We start from the raw sequence: 12,309 nt of genomic DNA, 5'->3' as shown, positions 1-12,309 counted from the left end.
GAAAATATTCAGCGTATTTTTTACAAAGTCATGCACAAAAACGTTAAAAGATTGTGTATAACCGATGCCATTAAATTGCTTTCTTCCTAAAAAGGAGGATAAAGTAACTTTTTTCTTTCCAGTTAGTGTGAGAAACTTTATGCTTCTTACCGCCCCCCACCCCCTGCCAAACTTCACCTTAATTTCTGATTGAGTTATAGCTGTGGGAGGTTACACATTGTGAGTTTAAACCAGGGATGGAATGTTTTTAAAACCGCTGGAGTGTCCTGAATTTGAAGCCTGTTTTGAAAGGGCCCTTTTAAAAATGAGACCTTCCTTATTTTGGGTCAAGATTACATTCTGGCAGGAACCTAATATGTGAAAATTGCAAATGTGTAAAGTAATATAGTTTTATGCTTTTTTTTTTTTTTTGCGGTACGCGGGCCTCTCACTGTTGTGGCCTCTCCAGTTGCGGAGCACAGGCTCCGGACGCGCAGGCTCAGCGGCCATGGCTCACGGGCCCAGCCGCTCCACGGCATGTGGGATCTTCCCGGACCGGGGCACGAACCCGTGTCCCCTGCATCGGCAGGTGGACTCTCAACCACTGCGCCACCAAGGAAGCCCCAGTTTTATGCTTTTAAAAATGTGTATGTGTCTGTGATAAAAATAAACTGATGGGAATGTAATGTAAAATGAGAAAACATAATTCAAATATGATTCAGAAATAGAGTTAAGGTCACAAACTGGTGAAATTAAGGCGGAAGAGATAGAAATAGTCTCAGTATTAGAGAATAAAGCTACCTGGTAGAAAGTTTTGGAGATATGGGAGGATCCCCCCCCCCACCCCGCCATTGCTCATTATAAGAACTCTATCTCAGCTACCATGGGTGCATCTCTTTGTTGAAGCCAGGTGGGTCTAAATAAAGCAGCATCCCTCAACACTACAGTGGGCCTTGAAACTGTCCAGTGAGCTTGGAGAGTTTTGAAAACTCCCTGGGAGGTGAAGGAGCTTTGGTGGCTTGTGAACCTTCACAGTGATGGATGCAGTTGGGGCACCAGCAAGTGTAAAGGGAAAAGGAGACATGATGAGTTATCTAGGGAAAGGGAGATGGATTACAGGGAGTTGGGAAGAAACATGGCATACTTGCACACTTATCAAAACTTCACCATTGAGTCACTTTTGGGTCAAACTGACTGTTTCAGGATAAGTCTCCTGACTAGAGTGTTACTGAAAAAAAGGGAGACCAAATGAAGAGCAGGTCCTCCTTCAGCCACCCTGTCCAGGTTTCCTAAGGGCAGGAGCTGTGTCTATTTACCTTGGCACTGCCCCTGAGGCATAACAGACACTCAGTAAATAGTAAGTGAAGAAAATAAATGCATGAATAGGCTTTGGTATACCTGACTAGGATGGCCACTATTGCCCAATTGACTGCAGAAGAAACAAGAATAAGCTGAGTGAAGAATCCTTTCATAAACCATACTAGCCAGGAGGCAGTGTACTAAGTATATAAAGTGTGGGCTTTGGCGTTTATCAGATACAGGTTTCAAATCCCACCTCTGGAAATCAAATTTCTCTTATTTAATCTTGATTTTGTTACTTAATCTCTTTAAGCCTTGATCTCATTATCTGATTATTGTCTGTTTGGTGGGGTCATTATATGGGTTAAATCTAAAGAGTTTAGCTTAGTATGTATGTAGCATGAAGTAAATAATCCATAAGTAGTGACTATTATTAGCAATAATAGTAATAGCAGTTATTGTTATAACTATTACCCTCTCCCCCTTTTTAGATCATGATCAGGGTAAAGATGAACAAAGTTGAGAACAAACTTTACTATGATGGCACAATTTACTGCATAAACCATGGTTTTCTGTTCTGGGCCAAGCAATGTTTGGGGGATTAGAATTTGAGAGGTTGGTGTGAACTCTCCTTGCCCTTGGTCTTGACATCTAAGATTTATGCCTATTACCCTGTCTATCTTCAAGTTATATATCATGACCTCATCCCTCCTAAACTGGACTCCTACCTCCATTCCAGCTACCTCTGATGAAGCACTGCTTTTATTATTTCAAGCTATCTCTCTCCTACCTCTCCTAACCCCATGTCTCTTCATTATCAGATGAAGGACAATTGCTTAGCCTGGCATGCAGGGTTTTGGATTATTACTATTGCTGAGTCACTCTCAGAGTGGCTTATCCAGTCTGGCCTGGGATGGTTTAAAGTTCTGCCATCTTCCTACCAGCTGTAGTCCAAATATCAAACAAGTTACTCTCTGTTCCAGGCAGCATTGAAGGCAGAGGGAGCTGTAATCTTTCAATCCATCATGAGGAGGAGTCCGCCTCTATGTTTACAGGAGCCTAGAGTGAATCTGCAGACAGTTTTGTAATTTAAGGTCTACAGTTTGGTTATTAGCAGGTTCCTTCCTCTGCTCCAGTGTATTCTTGCTATAGAATTGATAGATCAGTATTAATTGGTAGATTAAGCTTTCCTCAATACCTTTCCCCAAATGAGTCTTTACTGAAGTATGGGCTCTCTTTATTTTGAAGATTCAAATAATGACATGACATTTTTGGATCTGGGTGTCTTTCAGTGAGAGATATAAAAGCATCCTCATGACTACTTCCATTGAATTCACTTCATGTAGGGGTTTTCTCACACCAGTTGAGGTGTTTTCCTTGGTGATTGTTTTGGGAATTTGAGTAGCTAAGCATCTTTTATTTATTTTTAACATCTTTATTGGAGTATAATTGCTTTACAATGGTGTGTTAGTTTCCGCTGTATAACAAAGTGGATCAGCTATACATATACATATATCCCCATATCTCCTCCCTCTTGCGTCTCCATCCCATCCTCCCTATCCCACCCCTCTAGGTGGTCACAAAGCACAGAGCTAATCTCCCTGTGCTATGCAGCTGCTTCCTACTAGCTATCTATTTTACCTTTGGTAGTATATATACATCTTTTAAATTTTATCCACTTGTTCAGCCTATGTTCCATAATTGGGTTGTTTTACCTTTTCATAGATAGCTGGTCATAACAACAACTATAAACAAGCTAAAATACTTCTAGTCCCCAATTTATTCATCTGTAAATACTTATTGAGCACGTCTTATGTGTAAGAAGCTGAACTATGCATTAAAGATGTATATCCAAAAATAATGGCTAACATTTATTGAGTGTTTTCTCAGTGCCAGGCACTGTCCTAGAGGCTTTGTAGTCATTATTTTATTTAATTCTCATACTCATTCTGTAAGGTATTATCCCCATTTTACAGACAAGAAAACTGAGGTGTGGAAAAATTAAGTAACTTGCCACGTCACAGTTATGAAGGGGCTGGATACCAGCATAGTAGAATATGACTCCAAAGTTTATGATTTTGTTGAAATACAATCACTGCCTTCGAGGGATTTATAGTATAGTAACAGAGTAAACATGAACCCATAAAATCCCAAATAATCCAATTTAAAATTGGGCAAAAAATCTATAGACATTTCTCCAAAGAAGATTTGCAGATAGCCAATAAGTACATGAAAAGATGCTCAATATCATTAGCAAATGCAAATCAAAACTGAAACAGGAGGGAAGGGGGCAGGGCATTGAAAGAATGACATAGCCCAAGGACATGACATAAACTGATTAGAACCAAATGGGTCCAAGATGGCAGACAAGTCAACTTCCACTAGATCTTGAGCCTCAGTATACCTCACTGTAACACATCAGCACACTAAATGACCCACAGGCACCATGACAGTTCCAAGACCAACCTTGATCAAAGAGTGGGCGGTGGTGTAGGGCGCGGCTGGATAGCCATTGCGCATGCGCTAAGTATGCCGCTAGGGCGCATGCACCTAATATGCTAATCAGGTTTTGAAGCAGTGGCCTATCCAAAGTCCGGCTTGCGAAATGCGATAACCATACGTACGAATCAGGGACTTACACGAGTCCTTAAGCCCTTATATAAGCAGACAGGCTCGAGCGTACGGGGTCTTCCTTCCATCCGCCCGAAACTAAGCTGTACTCCAATAAAGTGTGATGCGAGAAGAATCTAGCGTGTGGTGATTCGTCATTCTGCTGGTCAGAAGCGGCTCGCCGCAAGTGGTGCCGAAACCCGGGAACCTGCGCGCCCCGCATGGAGGACCGATTCAGAACTCGACACACGGAGTGAACCGCCGTTAAGTAGTCCAGTTTAGGTATGTTTTTTGCTGCAATAGAGCCCGAGATTTTTATTTTCGCTTTCGTTCTCTTCGTAGCTGTCGCACTTTTTGTCTGCGTGTGGCTACGGTGCCATCAGCCCGACCGAGTGTGTCTCCCCTGGCCATTAGATAGGTCAGAGATCTTCCCGCTTTAGCAAGTTGCTCATATATGAGAGTGAACTATGGGGAATAGTTCATCCGCGGAACCAACCGTTGGATTCCATGAGCCCATCCAAGCCCTTCTGAACGATCGAGGACTTAAGATTTCACATAAAACTATTAGTAAACTGTTGCAGGATATTGATGGTGCCACCCCATGGTTTGCGGTGTCTGGAAGCCTGACTGTTCCATCTTGGGAAAAACTGGGGAAGGACTTGGCTGATCGTCACAAAATGGGGGAGCTCTCTCGAGGCACGTTTCCGTTATGGAGAATGATACATTCGTGCTTAAGAGAAGGGAAATGCGAAGATACTGTACAGATGGGCCGTAAAGCTCTTAGCATATATCAAGATAGTGCGTCAGAAAGTGAAAATATAGGGACTACGGTAGATAGGCCTAAGAATCCTAGGAAAAAGAGAAAAACAAATAGAAAAATCGGATGCAACGCCAGGATTGTATCCACTTTTAGATGAATTTAAAGCGCTTTATTTGTCTCAGGATGAGTTGAATCCCAAGGAGGAGGCGGATCTAGAAGAAGCAGCTGCCGAATATGAAAGAGGACGATATGGCAGTTCCCCATGTGCTCGTCTGCCATTTTGTGCCTCTGCGGGTGCTCGTCCGCCATTTTGTGCTTCTGCTAAATCAAAAGCTTTAACATGTACTCAGACTTCCGCTTTTATTGCTAGCGCCCCCCCGGTGCTGCGGTTCGGGAACCGCCAAAGTGTACATTCATACCCAGAGAAGTCTGGTCTCAGGTACCCACAGCTTTTCCGGAGTTTGAAGACCCAGCCACGCGTCAAAGATATTATGAGATGGTGGATCATAAAATACTTAAGGATCTTGCAGAGGCTGCCAGGGGATATGGGGTTACTGCTAATTATACCTTGATGCTATTGCAGCGCCTTACGCGAAATGCATTGACGCCCACAGATTGGCATGATATTGCTCGTGCTTGCCTGTCCATGGGGCAATATTTAGATTGGAAATCAATTGTGGCTGACTTGGCGTACAGCCAGGCGAGAGAGAATGCCGCCAATGGGCAACCTGCCTGGAATGCCGAGATGCTGCTAGGACAGGGCCAGTGGTTAAATAATCAGACGGTGTTTCCGGTAGAGGTTTATGGCCAAATAAACCAGATTGGCATGCAAGCGTGGCGTGCCCTCCCAAATAAAGGAGAAGTTACAGGGAATTTGACTAAGATTATACAGGGAAGCACCGAGCCATTTTCTGATTTTGTAGCTAGGATGATGGAAGCTGCAGGAAGGATTTTTGGTAGCGTAGATGATGCTCTGCCGCTAGTAAAACAGCTAATTTATGAACAAAGCACAAAGGAGTGCCGCAGGGCAATAACACCTATTAAAGGAAAGTCTTTGGAGGCATGGATGAAGATGTGTAGAGAAATTGGAGGGCCTTTATCTAATGCTGGGTTAGCGGCAGCAGTAATGGCTGCCACCAATAATGCAAAGCCCTCTGGAAAATCAGGGGTTTGTTTCCAGTGTGGGAGGCCTGGACACATTAAGAGACAATGTAGAGAAATGAGCAAAAAACCAAATATGCCACCTCAAAAGACTCCAGGAACCTGTCCTAGATGTAAAAAAGGGAAGCATTGGGCAAATGAATGTAGATCCGTTAAGGATATTAATGGACAACCCATCCCGTCCGCTACAGCGTTTGCAGACTCAGGGAATGCTTATGCCTCCAGTTCAAAAAACGGGATGAAGGGCCCCCGGTCTCAGGGCCCGAAAATTTTTGGGGCCCACGAGAATGTGAGTTTCCAACCACCCAAACCCCGAGGCGAGCCACGTCAGGATCCGCAGGGTTGGACCTCCGTGCCGCCTCCAGAATGGTACTAACAATGACTATGGGTGTACAGCCCGTGGAGACCGATATGAAAGGACCACTACCTAAAGGGACGGTCGGATTGGTGTTGGGCCGATCCTCCTCTGCTCTAAAAGGGCTCATAGTCTTACCCGGGGTAATTGATTCTGATTATACTGGAATAATTAAGGTCATGTGCCAATCCCCAAAAGGAGTAGCTATTATAAATCCCGGTGATCGAATTGCCCAATTGTTGGTGTTGCCATCTCTTCATGAAAAATACCCTGCTCGCTCCAAGGACCGAGGAGATCGCGGATTTGGATCTGCTGGGGTTGATCTGGCCTGTTTATCATTGTCTCTTGATGATCGTCCTATGATGGATTTAATTATAGAAGGAAAGGTATTTTCCGGTCTGGTTGATACCGGAGCTGATCGCAGTATTATTACTGCCACCTACTGGCCAAAATCCTGGCCTTTACAGACCTCTCAGACCTTACAGGGTTTAGGATACGCCAAAGCACCCCAAATTAGCTCTAAAACACTGACCTGGATTTTTGAAGATCAGAATGGGAAGTTTCAACCCTTTGTGGTTGAAGGATTGCCACTTAATCTGTGGGGAAGGGATGTGCAAAGCCAGATGAAATTAAAACTTACTAATGATTATTCCGAGGCTGCACAGCAAATGATGCTCAGGTCTGGTTTTATACCAGGCAGAGGGATAGGAAAAAATTTACAAGGTACTGCTGCTCCTATAGAAGCTCAGGGAAACCCCTGTCGCAGGGGGCTGGGTTTTTCTCAGGGGTCACTGAGTTAATGATTCCTATTACATGGAAGACCACAATGCCCGTGTGGATCCCTCAGTGGCCGTTGTCTAAAGAAAAGTTGGAGGCAGCATCGCAATTAGTAGAGGAACAATTACAATTGGGACACCTAGAACCCTCTCAGTCACCCTGGAATACTCCTATTTTTGTTATTAAGAAAAAATCAGGGAAATGGCGCTTGCTCCATGATCTAAGAGCAATAAATCAACAAATGCAGGTCATGGGACCCATACAACGCGGCCTGCCGGCTTTGACAGCCATCCCACAGGGGTGGCCCATTATTGCCGTTGATATAAAAGATTGCTTTTTTTCCATTCCATTGAATAGCAAAGACAAAGAGAGGTTTGCTTTTACATTACCCTCAATTAATCATGAAAGGCCTGATAAGAGGTATCAATGGGTCGTGCTTCCTCAGGGTATGGCCAATAGCCCCACCATGTGTCAACTTTATGTTGACACTGCCTTACAGCCAGTACGGGATAAGTTCCCAGATGTTAAAATTATTCATTACATGGATGATGTTTTGCTGTCAGCCCCTAGCATGACACTGCTTGAGCAGGTCTTGGGAGATTTATCTGTGAGTTTAGAGAATAGAGGTTTATATTTGGCCCCTGAAAAAATTCAAAAGGGAGATGCCATTAACTTTTTAGGAGCTGTTATAAACAAAACCAAAATAGTGCCTCAAAAAATTGAACTTAGAACCAGCCGTTTGGTAACTTTGAATGATTTTCAGAAATTGCTTGGGGATATTAATTGGCTTCGACCGTATTTGAGTCTGACTCGCTTTGAATTACAACCCTTGTTTGCTGTATTGGAAGGTAATCCTGATCTTAATTCCCCGCGTCAGATGACCCCCGAGGCCCAAACAGCTCTTCAGAAGGTGGAACAGGCTCTTATGAAAGCACAATTACAGCGTTATGACAGTACCTTGCCTATTTGGATGTGTGTTCTTCCAACCTTAGGATTTCCAACAGGTGTTCTTTGGCAAGATGGGCCCTTGCTTTGGATCCATACCAAGTCCCTGGGGATGAAGACGCTGTCTCACTATCCATCTATGGTTGCTGAGGTTGCCTTCTTGGGTATTAAACAATGTGTTTCCGCCTTTGCAATGTTGCCGGAAAAACTTGTAGTTCCCTATACTAAAGATCAAATAGAAATATTAACTGCTACCACCTCTGAGTGGTCTATACTTATTTATACCTTTTCTGGAACTATTGATAACCATTTGCCCAAGAGTGAAATTTTGAAATTCATTATCCAGCAACCTGTCATTTTTCCAAGGGTCACTGTAGAGCGACCACTAAATGATGCCCTGACCATTTATACGGACGGATCAAAATCCGGAAAAGGGGCTTATATGGTTCAGGGTCAGCATCCTGTCGTTATAGACTATCGACCTGATGCTCCTCAAGTGGTGGAATGTCATGTGGTTTTGGAAGTTTTTCAACGATTTCAAGAACCCTTTAATTTGATCTCTGATTCATTGTATGTGGTTAATGCAGTGAAACATCTTGAAGTGACCCCCCCATATTCGATCATCCAGCACAGTGGCATCCTTGTTGGCCGGGATAAGGTTTCAGATATTGCGCCGCCAACACCCCTTTTATGTTACCCATATACGGGCTCATTCCCTGTTGCCTGGTCCAATGGCAAAAGCCAATGAACAAGTTGATATGGCAACGCGTGTTTTCTTATCCTTGGATCAAAAGCAGCAAGCACAAGAATTTCATGAGCTATATCATGTATCATCTGCAGTGTTGAGAAAGAAGTTTTTCATTACTAGAGCCGAGGCCAGACATATTGTTAAGTCTTGTTCCACTTGTGCCCAATTTTTGCCGGCCCAAAAGACTGGTGTAAATCCCAGAGGTTTGTCCCCAAACGAGCTGTGGCAGATGGATGTCACTCATGTTCCCTCCTTTGGGAAGCTCCAGTATGTTCATGTGTCTGTGGATACCTATTCCGGGGTGGTACATGCTACCCCTCTCTCTGGAGAACGGGTTCAACATGTTATTACTCATTGCCTTGAAGCCTGGGCAGCCTGGGGCAAGCCTGCTAAACTAAAGACAGATAACGGCCCAGCTTATAGTTCCAAGAGCTTTGCTCTCTTTTGTCAAAAAATGCAAATAGAACATGTTACGGGCCTGCCTTACAATCCACAAGGCCAAGGTATAATAGAGCGAACTAATCGCACACTTAAAGAATTGCTTTTAAAACAAAAAGGGGGAATAGCGGAGAATTGCACCCCGAAGCAGAAATTGTCGCTTGCCTTATTTACTATTAATTTTTTGAATTTACATGATGAGAAAGAAACTTCTGCTGAACGCCATATGATACGTGAACAAAAGGATTACGGCAGAGTGATGTGGAAAGATGTGTTGTCCAATCAATGGAAGGGCCCGGATCGCGTTGTCACGCGATCCAGGGGATCTCTTTGTGTTTTTCCACAGGATCAAGATCCGATTTGGGTCCCGACAAGGTTAACAAGAGTCGTGGAAGATAATCCCAAGAACGATGTGGAGCGCTCAAGGAGTGACACTGGGCTGGATGCTGTTGATGAGCTTCCCCCTGCTCAAGGCGGAGATCAAGACGTTTTGGGGAATTAGCCGAACCTGGCCAGTCCCCATCCCCGTTCATTCTCAAAGTACCGTTCTCCCAGTATTGTATTCCACTAGCTGTGAGATGAATACGGCTTGTGCTAGGCCACTAAGCACAGATTGGGTGCTCTGAATAAGAGCAAGCAGATTGGAGAATTCCTAAAGGGAAATTGGTCCCGCGAGGCGGAGAAGATGATATTTAAGCAGAAGTTGAATATCCTGCAGCTGAATGCAACCAGAGTGGATCCAGTGACTCTTGGAGAATTTACCGCATGGCTAGCTAGAGCATTTTCCTTTTTTAAGGAATGGGTGGGTGTGGGACTGTTCGCAGCCTGCTGTTTGTTTGGGATAGTGTTGTGTCTCTGGTTGGTCTGTCGTATTCGCATTCGAACCCGGCGAGATAGGATAATGCTCACTCAGGCGCTTGTGGCCATCAGTGAAGGCGAGTCCCCCGCAGCCTGGCTCTCCACCCTAAAAAACATATGATCGCCCTTGCACAGAGGGGCCTTGCCGCCATTGCACCTCTATAGGGGATCGGCCCTAGGGGCTGCCTCTGCACGGAGAGGTCTCGTTACCATTGCACCTCCATGAGGAGCCCATGCCACGTGAAGACAGCCCTTGCACCCTTCAGTTCGATTGCGAGCATTGCACGCAGGAGGGTGTCTGCGAATGCAAGCGGAAACTACCGGTACACCGTGTACATACCCCGGTATGAGCACTGGTACAGGTCAATGTCCGCTGCAATGGTCGAAAAGAAAAAAGGGTGAGATGTAGGGCGCGGCTGGATAGCCATTGCGCATGCGCTAAGTATGCCGCTAGGGCGCATGCACCTAATATGCTAATCAGGTTTTGAAGCAGTGGCCTATCCAAAGTCCGGCTTGCGAAATGCGATAACCATACGGACGAATCAGGGACTTACACGAGTCCTTAAGCCCTTATATAAGCAGACAGGCTCGAGCGTACGGGGTCTTCCTTCCATCCGCCCGAAACCAAGCTGTACTCCAATAAAGTGTGATGCGAGAAGAATCTAGCGTGTGGTGATTCGTCATTCTGCTGGTCAGAAGCGGCTCGCCGCACGGTGGCCCAATTCCTGGAAATTCTCGCCTTTTCCCAAAATAGCTGGAATACTCTTCTCACTCATTAGCCTATGAGATTACCCATCCCTATGAAAACTGAAAACCCCATACCCTGGTGCCTTTCTCACCTTCTGAGGTGGCCCACACTCTGTCTGTGGAGTGTGTTTCTATCTAAATAAATTCACTTCTTACCTATCACTTTGTGTCTCACCGAATTCTTTCTGCAATGAGACATCAAGAGCCTGAGCTTCATTAAGTCCTGAAACCAGGTGTGTGATCTCAGTTGGAAGACTGTGAGTTTTGGCCGGGTTCAAGTCCCAGCACATGGGTTCAAGTCCCAATCTGACGTGCACAGTTTCAAAACCACAAAGAGATACCACTCACAGTTATTAGGATGGCTAAAACCAAAAGATAGATAATGAGTGCTCACAAGGATGTGGAGAAATTGGAACCCTCATACACTGCTGGTGGGGATGTAAAATGGAGCAGCCACTTTGGAAAAGTCTGATAGTTCCTCAAAAGGTTAAAAAAATAGAATTACTGTATGACCCAGCAATCCCACTCTTACGTATGTATCCCAGAGAACTGAAAAAAATATATCCAACAAAAACTTGTGCACAAATGTTCATAGCAGCATTATTCATCATAGCCAAAAAGTGGAAACAACCCAAATTTCTATCAACTGATGAATGGACTAAAAAAGTGTTTATCCATAAAATAGAATATTATTTAGCAATAAACATGAAGTACTGATATGTGTTACAACATGGGTAAATCTTGAAAACATTATGAGAGAACACATAAGTGGAAGAAACCAGTCACAAAAGACCACATGATGTATGATTCCATTTAAATGAAATGTCCAAAATAGGCAAATCTATAGAAACAAAAAATAGATTAATGTTTGTCAGGGGCTGGAGAGAGGGGGGCATGTGGAGTGACTGGTACAGAGTTTCTTTCTGGGGTGATAAAAATATTCTAAAGTTGATTGTGATGGTGGTCGTACAACTCTGTAAATATACTAAAACCACTGAATTCTACACTTTAACTAGATGAATTGTATGATATGTGGATTTTATCTCAATAAAGCTGTTATAAACCCAAAGCAATTAAAATATTAAGTAGCATTTGGTAACTGTCGAATAGAGGCATAAACAAATACTATGAAAATTCAGAGGAAAGAGACTGTTTCAGGCTCCTGCAGTTAGGAAAGCCTTCACTGGGTGGTGGGGTTTTGGTAGAGATGGGATGTGGCATACGAAATTGGAGAGAAATGAAGAATATTTCTTGAGAAAGAATGGCAAAAACAAGAAGGAAAGCTTATGTCTGGGAAACGGTGAAGGGTCTGACGGCTGAGGTGCTTGGTGCTGGTTGTTTCGATTGCCTGGTATTGGTGCACTTTGGAGAATAATGGGAGAAAATATTTTAAATTGTAACTTTGCCCCCCAAATCTAAGGTGTACTGTTATTATTTCGTATAAAGGAAGGGTAATGCTTGAAATGATAAGCTGGTCTAGATCATGGTGGGAGAGGTGTGAATACCAGGTGAAGAGAGCATCTCTAGTTCTTTCCTTACTGGAAGCTTGAAATCCCATTTCCTTATTAGCTTGTGTAGACATGCATGAAAAACTCCCAGGCTTGGGGGAGTCTATGGAGTGTGGCACCTGTC

Source organism: Phocoena phocoena, chromosome 4 (assembly GCF_963924675.1).
Source record: "Phocoena phocoena chromosome 4, mPhoPho1.1, whole genome shotgun sequence".
NCBI lineage: Eukaryota > Metazoa > Chordata > Mammalia > Artiodactyla > Phocoenidae > Phocoena > Phocoena phocoena.
Note: the sequence above shows the minus strand (reverse complement) of the source record.